The sequence below is a fragment of the Zosterops lateralis genome, assembly GCF_965231275.1.
Source record: "Zosterops lateralis genome assembly, chromosome: 29".
Taxonomy (NCBI): Eukaryota; Metazoa; Chordata; class Aves; order Passeriformes; family Zosteropidae; genus Zosterops; species Zosterops lateralis.
The window spans coordinates 2,006,540-2,016,842 of NC_139789.1; the positions used below are offsets into that span (position 1 = coordinate 2,006,540).

Here is a 10,303-nt window from a genome sequence, read left to right on the forward strand (position 1 = left end):
CTCTGCCAGAGGCTCCAGAGGCTGGGCTAGAGCAGGGACAGAAGCCCTTGGAGCTGCCCCTGGTTTGTAGAACCATCACCAAATGTCCCTGAGCATTTTGAGCAGCTTCTCCCTGGAACAGGAGGGTGCTGGGCCCGGGGTGGCACTGCTGGGACACTCCTGTGTGAAGCCAAGTGCCTGTGCTGTCCTCAGGCAGCCCGGGCTCCTCTGCTGGCTGCAGATTTAGCTGTGAAGGCTGTGAAAACACCCTGCTGAGCCTTTGTGCAGCCACTGGAAACACTCCTGGCTCCAGAGCCATTGATCCTGAACAGTTTTTAATGAGGGGCTGAGGCACAGAGTAAAACCCCCCCATTTCCTGCCTGGCATCCCCTGTGGGCTCAGAGCTCAGCCCTGGCTCAGCAAGCGCTGTCAGGAGCTTTGTCCTGGGGCTGGAGGAGCACGGAGCTCGTCCCTGCAACCAAGGTGCTGACAACAAATGGAGAGAGGAGTCAGAAATCCTGCACATCCTCTGGCTCTGGGATCGAGCACAAGCCAAGGATGGGGAAGTGCACAAGTGGGAGGAGAAGGGCTCTAGTTTTCCCTTTCCTTCTCCCTGGCCTCCCTGCATCACCTTTTGCTGAAATAACAATTTATACACAACATCAGGGGCCTGGAGACTGACCCCTGCCAGTGCAGAGGGTTTTGGTGGGTGTCAGACTGCAGGAGGATCAAATGAGATGTTTGTGAGAGGGACTGAGGAGGAGTTTGTGGCCGAGCCCATTCCTTGGCTATTTTACTACTTCCTTACTCCTCCAAGTAGCACAGCCTTGAGCGGGGTGTAGGAAAGGGGACACAGAGGGCTTTGAGAGCGCTGGAAATAAATTTACCCTGGCCTGCACTGGTTTGGGTCCTGCTGAAGGTGCTGAGCAGGTTCTGAGCTGCCCTGAGCACGGAGCCCTCCTCAGCCCTGCCCCAGCCCCTGCTCCAGGTGCTGCAGGGGCTCACAGCTTTATTTCCAACCACAAGTGACAGTGGCTTTGGTGCATGAACAGCTGTGTTCTTGCCTTGTCTCTGCTGTTTAACAAGAAAGGTGATACAGGCATGAAGTTACTGACATGGCTGGGCTTCCCACCTTCAGTAATTCTGCTTTAATTTAGTTCTGAGAGGAAATGGTTGTTGTGTGTCCCTGAGTGACATCTCCCTGCTGAGCACAAAGCTCTGGCTTTATGTGGTGGGTGCTGCCACACACGGATGGTTCTGCCCAAAGCCACCTCCCTTCTCCTCCTGCTGCTTCCCAAGGTGGATTTTCAAGGCATTCTCACTCTGGACAAGATCTCTGTGCAGGTGTGGCACTTTGTACAGGTCTGGTTCAAAGTCCTCCACTGGACCCACCTGCACAGGTCTGCAAGCCCCTCCTGGAGAGGAGGATTGAAACAGGGAATCACAGAACCATGGAATGGTTTGGGTTTGAGGGACCTCAAAGCCCATCCAGGGCTACCCCTGTCATGGCAGGGACACCTTCCACTGTCCCAGGCTGCTCCAAGCCCCGTCCAGCCTGGCCTTGGACACTGCCAGGGATCCAGGGACAGCCACAGCTGCTCTGGGCACCCTGTGCCAGGGCCTGCCCACCCCCTGAGTAAGGAGTTGTCCCATTATCCATCCCTAACCCAGCAGCTGCCACCCAAACCAGCACTGAGCTCATTGTACCGTGTCAGTGCCACACCTTGGTCACCTCAGCTTGGACAGCACAGAGGCTTCCCTGGGCCCTGAGCTGCCCCAAAACTGCCCCAAAACTGCCCATCGCCATGGGACAGGGGGTTCTGCCTGGGGCAGGGCCAGGTGGAAGTTCCAGCTCCTCCAGACCTTTGTGGGCTCTGAACATCTGCAGCAGATGTTGGAGATGCCTCATCCTCACCTTCCACTGGGGCACAGCAGCTCCAGCAGTGCCTGGGACAGGGACACAACCTCCTGCAGCCCTGCTAGAGGGGCTTTGGGCAGGTTAGAAATGTAGAAATATACAAATCTGCAGCTCTGGAGTTGGCTGAGACACCAAAGGGAATTCTCTGTGCTTGCAGTGCCAGGGGCTCTGCTCTCTGTGAGTCACAGCTTTGCTCAGCCTTTGAAAGCTCAGGTGAAGGGGCCACCAGCAGCTCCCAGCACCACAAAATGAATGTGTTGGGTTCATCTTTATAGTCAGAACATTCCCCTGGGCACAGAGGGTGAAAGCTGCTGCCAGGTGGGGAAGAGCTGGAGGAGCCCTGGGTGCTCTCGCTGCTCCTCAGACACACCACGAGGAGTTGAGTCTACACAGACCAGACCTAAACATTCCCTGTGGTTTAGAAATTAAAGAATAAAATAAATACCGCCCCTGGGGCTCAGGCCCATGATCCCAGCACGTTGGGTGAGGTTGAAATGAGTTATTTTGGGGGGTAAATTGAGCCTCAAAGTGTTGGAAATATGACAAGTTCAGGAAAGAGATGAAGGGCCTGGCTGGGCTGATTGATGGGCTCAGCCCTGGGGGATGGAGACAAACATTAATTGCTGGCCAAGGGTGATGAGGGAACATCTGAGAGCAAAGGAGGAGCATCTGAGGAGCACAAGTTTCTTTCAGAGAGGAAAAAAAATGGTTTGGATGTGCTGATAAAAGGAAACAGGGATAAGGCAGAAGAAATTAATCAGTGGAAAGGAAGTCTGGGTATCAAGAAACGTTTCCAAGCAAGAAGATTCAGCAGGATGTGGAGCAGGGGGAGAGTGGGAGTCCCATTGCACTGAGCACCGGGTCAGGGAATGGGAACAATCCTCCCCAGGCAGGAAGAACCCGGGATGAGCTCACAGGACTTTCCCATATCTAATTCCTGCAATCCCCAGTTCCATTAGGGAAAATCCTACTTTCCTTCTGGGCCCAATGTGATTTCCAGTTCTGCCGGTCTTTTGTGGAAAACTGAGAAACACCAAACACAGAAGGGTTTTGCTCGTGCTGGTGACACTTTTGGGGGTGTTCTTGTGTGAAAGGAGAATGAAACTCTCCCCTTGCACAGCAGGTGAATATTGTCTGGCACATTTTTATAACTCAGTGATCAGGGCTGAGGTGAAAAAACAGCTCATTCTCCATGGTCTGGTGAGTTCCTGCTGTTTGTCCTTGCTGTGCTTTCAAGGGGAGGTTGCATTAATCAATAACTGCCCATGCTCAGGCTGTTCTCACGTGGGCACAGTTCACCTCTCCCTTCACTTTTCCACCCAGAAAAATATCTCTGAGGGGATCTTGCAGCTGAACATCCCATAACAAGCAAAAGCCAGCATTTCCCTCTTGGAGGAACACTGGAAGGAGCAGAAGAGTCAGTGCTGCCCCACAGAAAACATTTGGGACCCTTGTGTTCTGCTTCCCTCCCAGCTGGACCTGGGGGACAACAAGAGTCCATGGCCACAAATTCCACTGTGGTCAAAGGAACAGGGATTTGGGGAAGCCCAGGGTTTATCCCCAAGGTAGTTACAGCTCAGCCTTGGAGGGACTGAGGCAAATGGGGGAAAATACCCTTTAAGTCAAGGTGAGGAAAACCTCCCTCTCATGGGGCTTTGCAGACACATTAATATTTCTTAGGTTTCATTGTTCTATTGGTTTGTGAAGTTCATGTCACCCTGTTACCCTGTATGCACCCATGGCAGAATGTTCTTCCTTCCCTTGAACCCCGTGGGGTTAAATTTACAGTGTTCCACCCCTGGGACCCCATTAGTCCCCTCAGTTCACATTCACCCCTTTGCACCAAACCAGGGCCAATGGGGCCTCGGGCAGGGAGAACATTCCAGGGGAAGGGAGAACATTCCAGGACTTATAAGGGAAAAAGGGGCAGGGAAGGCAAGGGGCCAGCTGGGAGAGCAGGACTGGGGTGTATCTGAATAACCAACAACCAAAGAGCTCTGGGAGGAGGCAGCTCCTTCTCCTCCTGACATGGAGAGACTTGTTCCCATTAAGGGACTTTTCTCCAAGGAAGCCTCAGTGCTCTGGTTCAGGAGGTGCACTGGCCTCCACAGGGATTGCTGCTGGAGGAGGATGTTTGGAGCTGAGCCGGATGCTCCTGGCCATGTTTTGGGGCAATGAGAGCAGAGTTCTTATTTCCCCACAGCTGCTCCATGGGGCCAGGAACTTTTATCCAGCTCTTCCAGCAGAGCCAGGGTGGAAATCCCTGCACATCACAGGGAATGCAGGGCCCTGGCCTGGAGCTGTTACTGAGGGGATTTTGGGGAGGTGCAGACAGCCCTGAACACCCCTGAACGTTCTGCCCATCCCTCTGGCACCCCTCACCCTGTCCTGCTGTGCCTGTGGGGCTTTTCTCCAGACTCCTGTCTGCTTCCACATCCAAATGTTGTTCCTTGGGGCAGGATCTGCTGGATGCTTTCCCAGCTCAGCCACAGCTCTGGTGTCTGTGCCCAGCCTGCCCAGTTTGGCTCTGGCAGGAACTTCCATCCAACCCCTCTGTCCTGGAGGTGACAACGACAACAGGACCTTGAACACCTGATACAGAAATTGGGGGATGTTTTTCCTCTGGTTTATGGGCATTGCTCAGTCTCACACTCCTCCCTAGGGCTGCATTAACTAAACAAAGCTCTGGTTGAGATATTTTATTTTTGTGGGGTGCTCCCACCTCTGCCTCTGGAGCTTTGTGCATGAAAGATCAGAACCCTAGATAAAAACTGAGGGTCAAACCATACATGGATGTGCTCACAAATAATCTGCTGGATCTGCACAAACGTCTGACAGGAAAAAAAGTTGTGATTTTCACTGAAAAAAACCAGCACTTTCCACTTGCCCTGCAGATCTCAACAACAGATTCGGGCGTGATCTGCTTCAGGGTGCTCAGTGCTGACTGCATCTTTCCAAAATCAACTTATAAGGGTTCACTCTGCTTCAGAGACCAACACTGGGAGTCTTGTGGTGAGATGGAGAGCAGGAGAGCCAAAAACCTGAATAATCTGTTCTTCCCTGGCCCAGCCTGTCACACCTGAGTCACTTCAGAGCCCCTGGCTGGGGGATTATTTTGAAGCTTTTCAGAGGCACAAATCAGTTGGTTTTGTTAAGAGACTTGAAAGGTTTAAAACACTCAGCCCTGGGGTTTTTGGCCAGAATAAGAGAGAACCTGAGCAAAACGTGGCTGTGTTGGGCACCTTGGAGGCACAAGGATTTTCTGTGAGATCTGAGCTCAGGGTTGGAGTCCATCACTGAGAGATGCTGAGGCGGGGGTCTCTTCCAGCTCTGTCTCTGTTTTTCCTCTCCAGTTGATTCCTGACAGGCAGAAACATCCCTGAAGTGCTGGGAGAGGGTGACTGGGTTTGGGTGAAATCATCGCAAAAGAAGGTTTGAGACTTCACTTATTTTCTGCAGGTGCTGGAGTACCCCTGGTGTGATTGGTGGATAAAATAACCCCAGAACTGGTGTTTTTGCTGCTCAGTGATTCCTGCTTTGCAGTTTTGCTCCTCCAGTGCTGCCCAACCCAGCCCTGGGCAGAATCCAGAGTGTCCCATTTCCTCCATCCATCCACTCAAAGCCCTTCCCAAAGCTCCAGGGGGATGCACTGGGAGGCTCAAGGTTCTGGTTTGGGATTTAACTCTTGCAACAGAGGATTTTCTGAGCATCCCAGAATATCCTGATTTGGAAGGGACCCTCATGGACCATCAGTGCAGCCCCTGTCCCTGCACAGACACCCCAACAATCCCACCCTGAGCATCCCTGAGAGCGTTGTCCAAATGCTCCTGCAGCTCTGGCAGCCTTGGGGCTGGGACCATTCCCTGGGGAGCCTGGGCAGTGCCCCAGCAGCCTCGGGGGGAAGAACCTTTCCCTGAGCTCCATCCCAAGGCCTGACACAGCTCCAGCCCTTCCTGGCTGTGTCCAGGGATGTTTTTGACATGGCCCCTGTCTGCTTTGTGAGCTCAGTGCTCCCACCTGGAACACCTGGGGAGATTCTCCCAAAAGCTTTTCCCTGTTCCCTGTCCCTTCCCAACCCCAGGCTGTGCCCAGGGTGAGGAGAGCTTTGCTCCTTGGAAAGGTGCTGCTGGTGCTCTGCCCCCAGGGACCACCTCAGTTCTGTATTTGGGGCTGACATTGGTGATCCCTGTCCTGAAGGTGAGGATGACAAGGGAGGCAGCAATGGGCTGGAGTTCTCGAAGTTATACTCTTGCTCTGCCCCCAGGAAGCACATTCCAGCTCTGGGAATCTGGGATCTAGGATGGGCCTTGAAGGAATAATCATCCCTACACCTCCTGTGCTATGGCCAGCAAGGCTCAGAACTGAAGTTCTTGTGCTGCTTTAAAATCCCGTGGGATTTTCAGAAAAATCTGCCATTACCTGAAACCTTTTACCCCATTTCTTGTGCCAGAACCCTCAATCTGTTTGAGTTCTGAACTCCCTGCAGGAATCCTGTGTTGTCTCAGCCCCTCAGGGGTACCCAGGAGGTGAAGTGGTTTCCCCTGTGCTTTGGGCTCATTCAGAATAAAAAGAATAAAGAGAATAAAATAAAATAATAAAAAGTCTGCGTGTATCTCCCAAGGTTCAGCTGACAAGTTCTGCATAAAGTTCCACCTCCTTTACACCCATCCCATGGGCTTTATGTGACCTGTCCCTGCTGAAGGGATTCTGTCACTGGGGGACTCCTGATGGAAGCCAAAGAATGGCTGGAGAGGCTTCAGGTCTGTCACTGAACAAAGCAGGGCTTGGCTAAGCTTGGCTTAAACTGGGAGATGGTCAACCCCAGTGGTCAGGAGCAGTTTGAGGTCCTGCTTCCCCAGGATCTGCTGGAAATGTCCTCAATTCCTGTTGGGAATTGAGGTCCCCACGTCTCCCCTTTGGTGTTTGCTGCTCCCAGGGAAGCAGGGATGGCTCCTGGATTGCTCAGGGAATGTTTGACACCCCAAGAAACGCCTTCCCAGCTCTGTGGAGGAGGGTCAGAGCAATGGAAACCTGCACTGATGGATCCTGCACTGGAATCTCCTGGCTGGAAGGTCAGAAAGTGGAAAGTTAAAGGAGAAAGTTTGAGAGCAGGAAACTTTACTGAGCATCAGAAGCTCTGGTTGGAGTTTTAAAAGAGGAAAGATGAACGTAAGGCTGAAATCTAAACTGCAGCAAGGAAAGGAAACCTGCAGGGTCCAGCTGAGGGCAAACCCCAGGTGGGAAATGTCCTCATGGTGGGTGATGCTCTGGAAGGGTCTCCATGGGACTGGGAGCTCAAACTGCCTCAGCATTGCTGGAACATTATTTCAAAGCGGACAGAGACCATTCCTTTGTTGGTCTGTGTTGTGGGGATTAAACAGAGAATAAACTGGGCAGGATTACAGGGTGGCCAGAGGAAATTCCTAAAGAGGAAATTCTGAGAAGGAAAATGAAGACAACTGGGAAATGAGATTTCTGAGGCAGAAATGAAGGATCAGATCTGCCCAGGACTTTTTAAATTATTTTTAATTCCAGCAGCAAAGGGGTTTTGTTCCAATGATTTGAGTGGGATGTGGGGAGATGGAGTTATGTCAGACTGGTTCATGTTTTATCCTCACTGAGGCTGGAATTTGATTCCTGGAGTTTGTGGAAGCTGCCCATGGTCCCCATGGCCCCCTGGGATCTGTCCCGTGTCCTGGGCTCTCTCTGCTGTGCCCATTCAATTCCATACCCAGCACCCCACACCTTTCCTGGCACTTCTGGGATATTTCAAGGTTAAATCAGGCCACTCAGGGATCAAAGCTGTGTTTAAAAATGCACATTCCTGCACTAAGGAATAAGCAAGGGTTATATTTTGAGCTTATATTTAATTATATTAAATATTCTATTCTTATATTTCATTATATTAAATATTAATGTATTTATTGTGTCTATGTCCATATTTAGGTGTATGTACTTACAGCCTGTATTACATTACCCAGGCATTAAACATTGGGGGTGTTCACCTGGAGAAGAGAAGGTGCCAGGGAGAGCTCAGAGCCCCTTGCAGGGCCTAAAGGGGCTCCAGGAGAGCTGGAGAGGGACTGGGACAAGGGATGGAGGGACAGGACACAGGGAATGGCTTCCCAGTGGAAAAGGGGAGATTTTTGTGGGATATTGGGCAGGAATTGTTGGCTGTGAGGGTGGGCAGGCCCTGGCACAGGGTGCCCAGAGCAGCTGTGGCTGCCCCTGGATCCCTGGCAGTGTCCAAGGCCAGGCTGGACGGGGCTTGGAGCAGCCTGAGATGGTGGAAGATGTCTCTGACCATGGCAGGGGGTGGAATGGGATGAGCTTTGAGCTCCCTTCCAACCAATCCATTCTGGGATTCCAGGGCTTTAATTCTCAACCCATCCATGTGCTGTTACCACCTAATTCTCCCTATGACTCCACAGAGATTCCCGGGAAATCAACACTAAACAAACCGTGTGAGCCTTTAAATCCCCTGATAACAATTATTTGTATTTCTGAGTATTTCCAGCCCCCCAGAACTTCCTGCTTTGTCCCACAAGCAGCTGCTCCCTGCTCCTTTCTCTTCCCAGCCGCGTTACCCAGCTCAACCCCAAATGTTGTCAGAGGTGAAAAAATCCTTTCAGTGGCGCCCTTTACCTTCAGCCTCTCTATTTTGTGCCTCAAGTCCCACCTGTTTGGGGTTTGTGTGAGGAAAAGCTCGGCTTAACTGACACCTTTGTCCTTCCTGAACTTTGCTGCTCAAACCAAGTTTTCTGTGCCTGGTTGAGCAGGATTAGATCATGGATGGAGCTTGGGCATTCCCAGGATTTCTGTTTTTCCTGGAGCTGGGTGCTTTACAGAGAGATGTGGATTGTCCTGGTCATCTGAGAGCATCTGAAAACCTCTTTCCTAACATCTTAGTGGGAATTAACTTTTAAAATTGGATATTAATACGTGTGAATTCTAAATCCTGCCATAGGTGGCATCACTCATGTTTCTTTAGGAATTCCTATTCCCAGCAGCATCAGCAAACTTTTCAGAGAATTGGGTCCCTCTTCCCAAGAGGAAAAAGGAGGATGAGGGATTGAAATCAGCAGAATCATAAATAAATCAGGAAGCACAGCCCCATTTGTTCATCCCCTGCCAGCAAGGAGCCTGAGCCCTTCTCCAGATCTTCCCTGGGATGGCTTTCCCTGGTCCCTGTGGGGTTTGTTCCAGGTGTAATAGATAGCAAAGGTTCTCTGAGGTTCAACTCCAAGTTTCCTTCATCCCAGGTTATTCCCTAACACCTCAGACTGTTTGGATTGACGGGACTTGGAACTGTGCCCGTTCTCACTGAGTAGCAACAGAGGAGATACCAGAGAAATACAAGGAAATAAAAGGGAGTTTGTCTCTGGATTTCAGTCTATTTTTTCGTTATGGTGGCCAGCAGCAAATCTCTGAAGTTCTCCTGGAGTGTCTGGAGCATTATCCAGCAGGTGCCAGATATCCTAAGCCTTCCCACTGTGCCACTGAGATCCCAAACCTTCCCCAGTGCCACTGAGATCCCAAACCTTCCCACTGAGATCCTAAACCTTCCTACAGTACCACTGAGATCCTAAATCTTCCCACTGTGCCACTGGGACTTGCAGGAAATTTAAAGAGAAACTTCCAGAGTTTTGATGTCACGTCCAGAGGCAAAGGGACGGGAATGGCTGGCCAGGAGTGTTGGACCACAAGGCATCATCTCATCGTCTTCTGACCTGTCTGAACCCCCTCAGCTTCAAAGAGAACATGAGGCCCCCAACTCAACCCCGTTTTTTTCCCAATGGAGAGATTCAATAGGAAAACAAAGGAGGAGTTGAGCTGGAACCTCAACACCAACATTTCACAGGCTCTTCCCCCCGAAGCCCCTGGGGCTGCAGAAAAGCACCAGGGAGGACAAAGCAGCCATGATGCACCCGCCACCCAAGACAGCACCAGCGAACAAAAAGTGCCTCTTACCTGCTCTGCCGAGGAGCACGGCGCCTTCAGGGGCTTCCCTACAGCAGCTGGGAAGCAGGAAAGGAAAAATCAGTGAAAATAATCTCTCTTGAGTGAGAGTTGATTCGTTTTTTGGAAAGAAGAGGCTGCAGCATCCAGCGAGAGCTCTGGCATTTGCAAACCACCGCTCTCTGGGTTTCTCTGAAATGTGACCCGATTTCCTTGTTGCACAGGAAAGGAAAGGAGAGCAAACAAAAGCTGTGCAGCTCTGAAGGGTGTAGGAGCTCTGAGATCTTCTCCGTGCCAGGGCAGGGGTCTGCTGTGGAGGAGGACAGGTCAGAGGGAGGTGGTGAGGAGCTGTAGTTACTGAAATGAACATTTTAGGGGCAGACGTTGCTTGGGGAAGTTCTCTCCTTGAACAGTCCCCACTGAGCAGATATTGGTGGGAAAGGGAAT

At 51.4% G+C, this 10,303-nt stretch overlaps 1 protein-coding gene across 1 annotated transcript in view; it reads right to left on the reverse strand.

Moving 5' to 3' along the window:
- Positions 1–10,035, reverse strand: part of ZAP70 (zeta chain of T cell receptor associated protein kinase 70) — a 34,213-nt gene extending 24,178 nt beyond the window's left edge. Inside the window, exon 1 of the mRNA XM_083879982.1 lies at positions 9,869–10,035. The gene's annotated coding sequence lies outside the window, so the exon portion shown is untranslated. The remainder of the gene's footprint in view (positions 1–9,868) is intronic.
- Between the last annotated feature and the right edge of the window lie 268 nt (positions 10,036–10,303).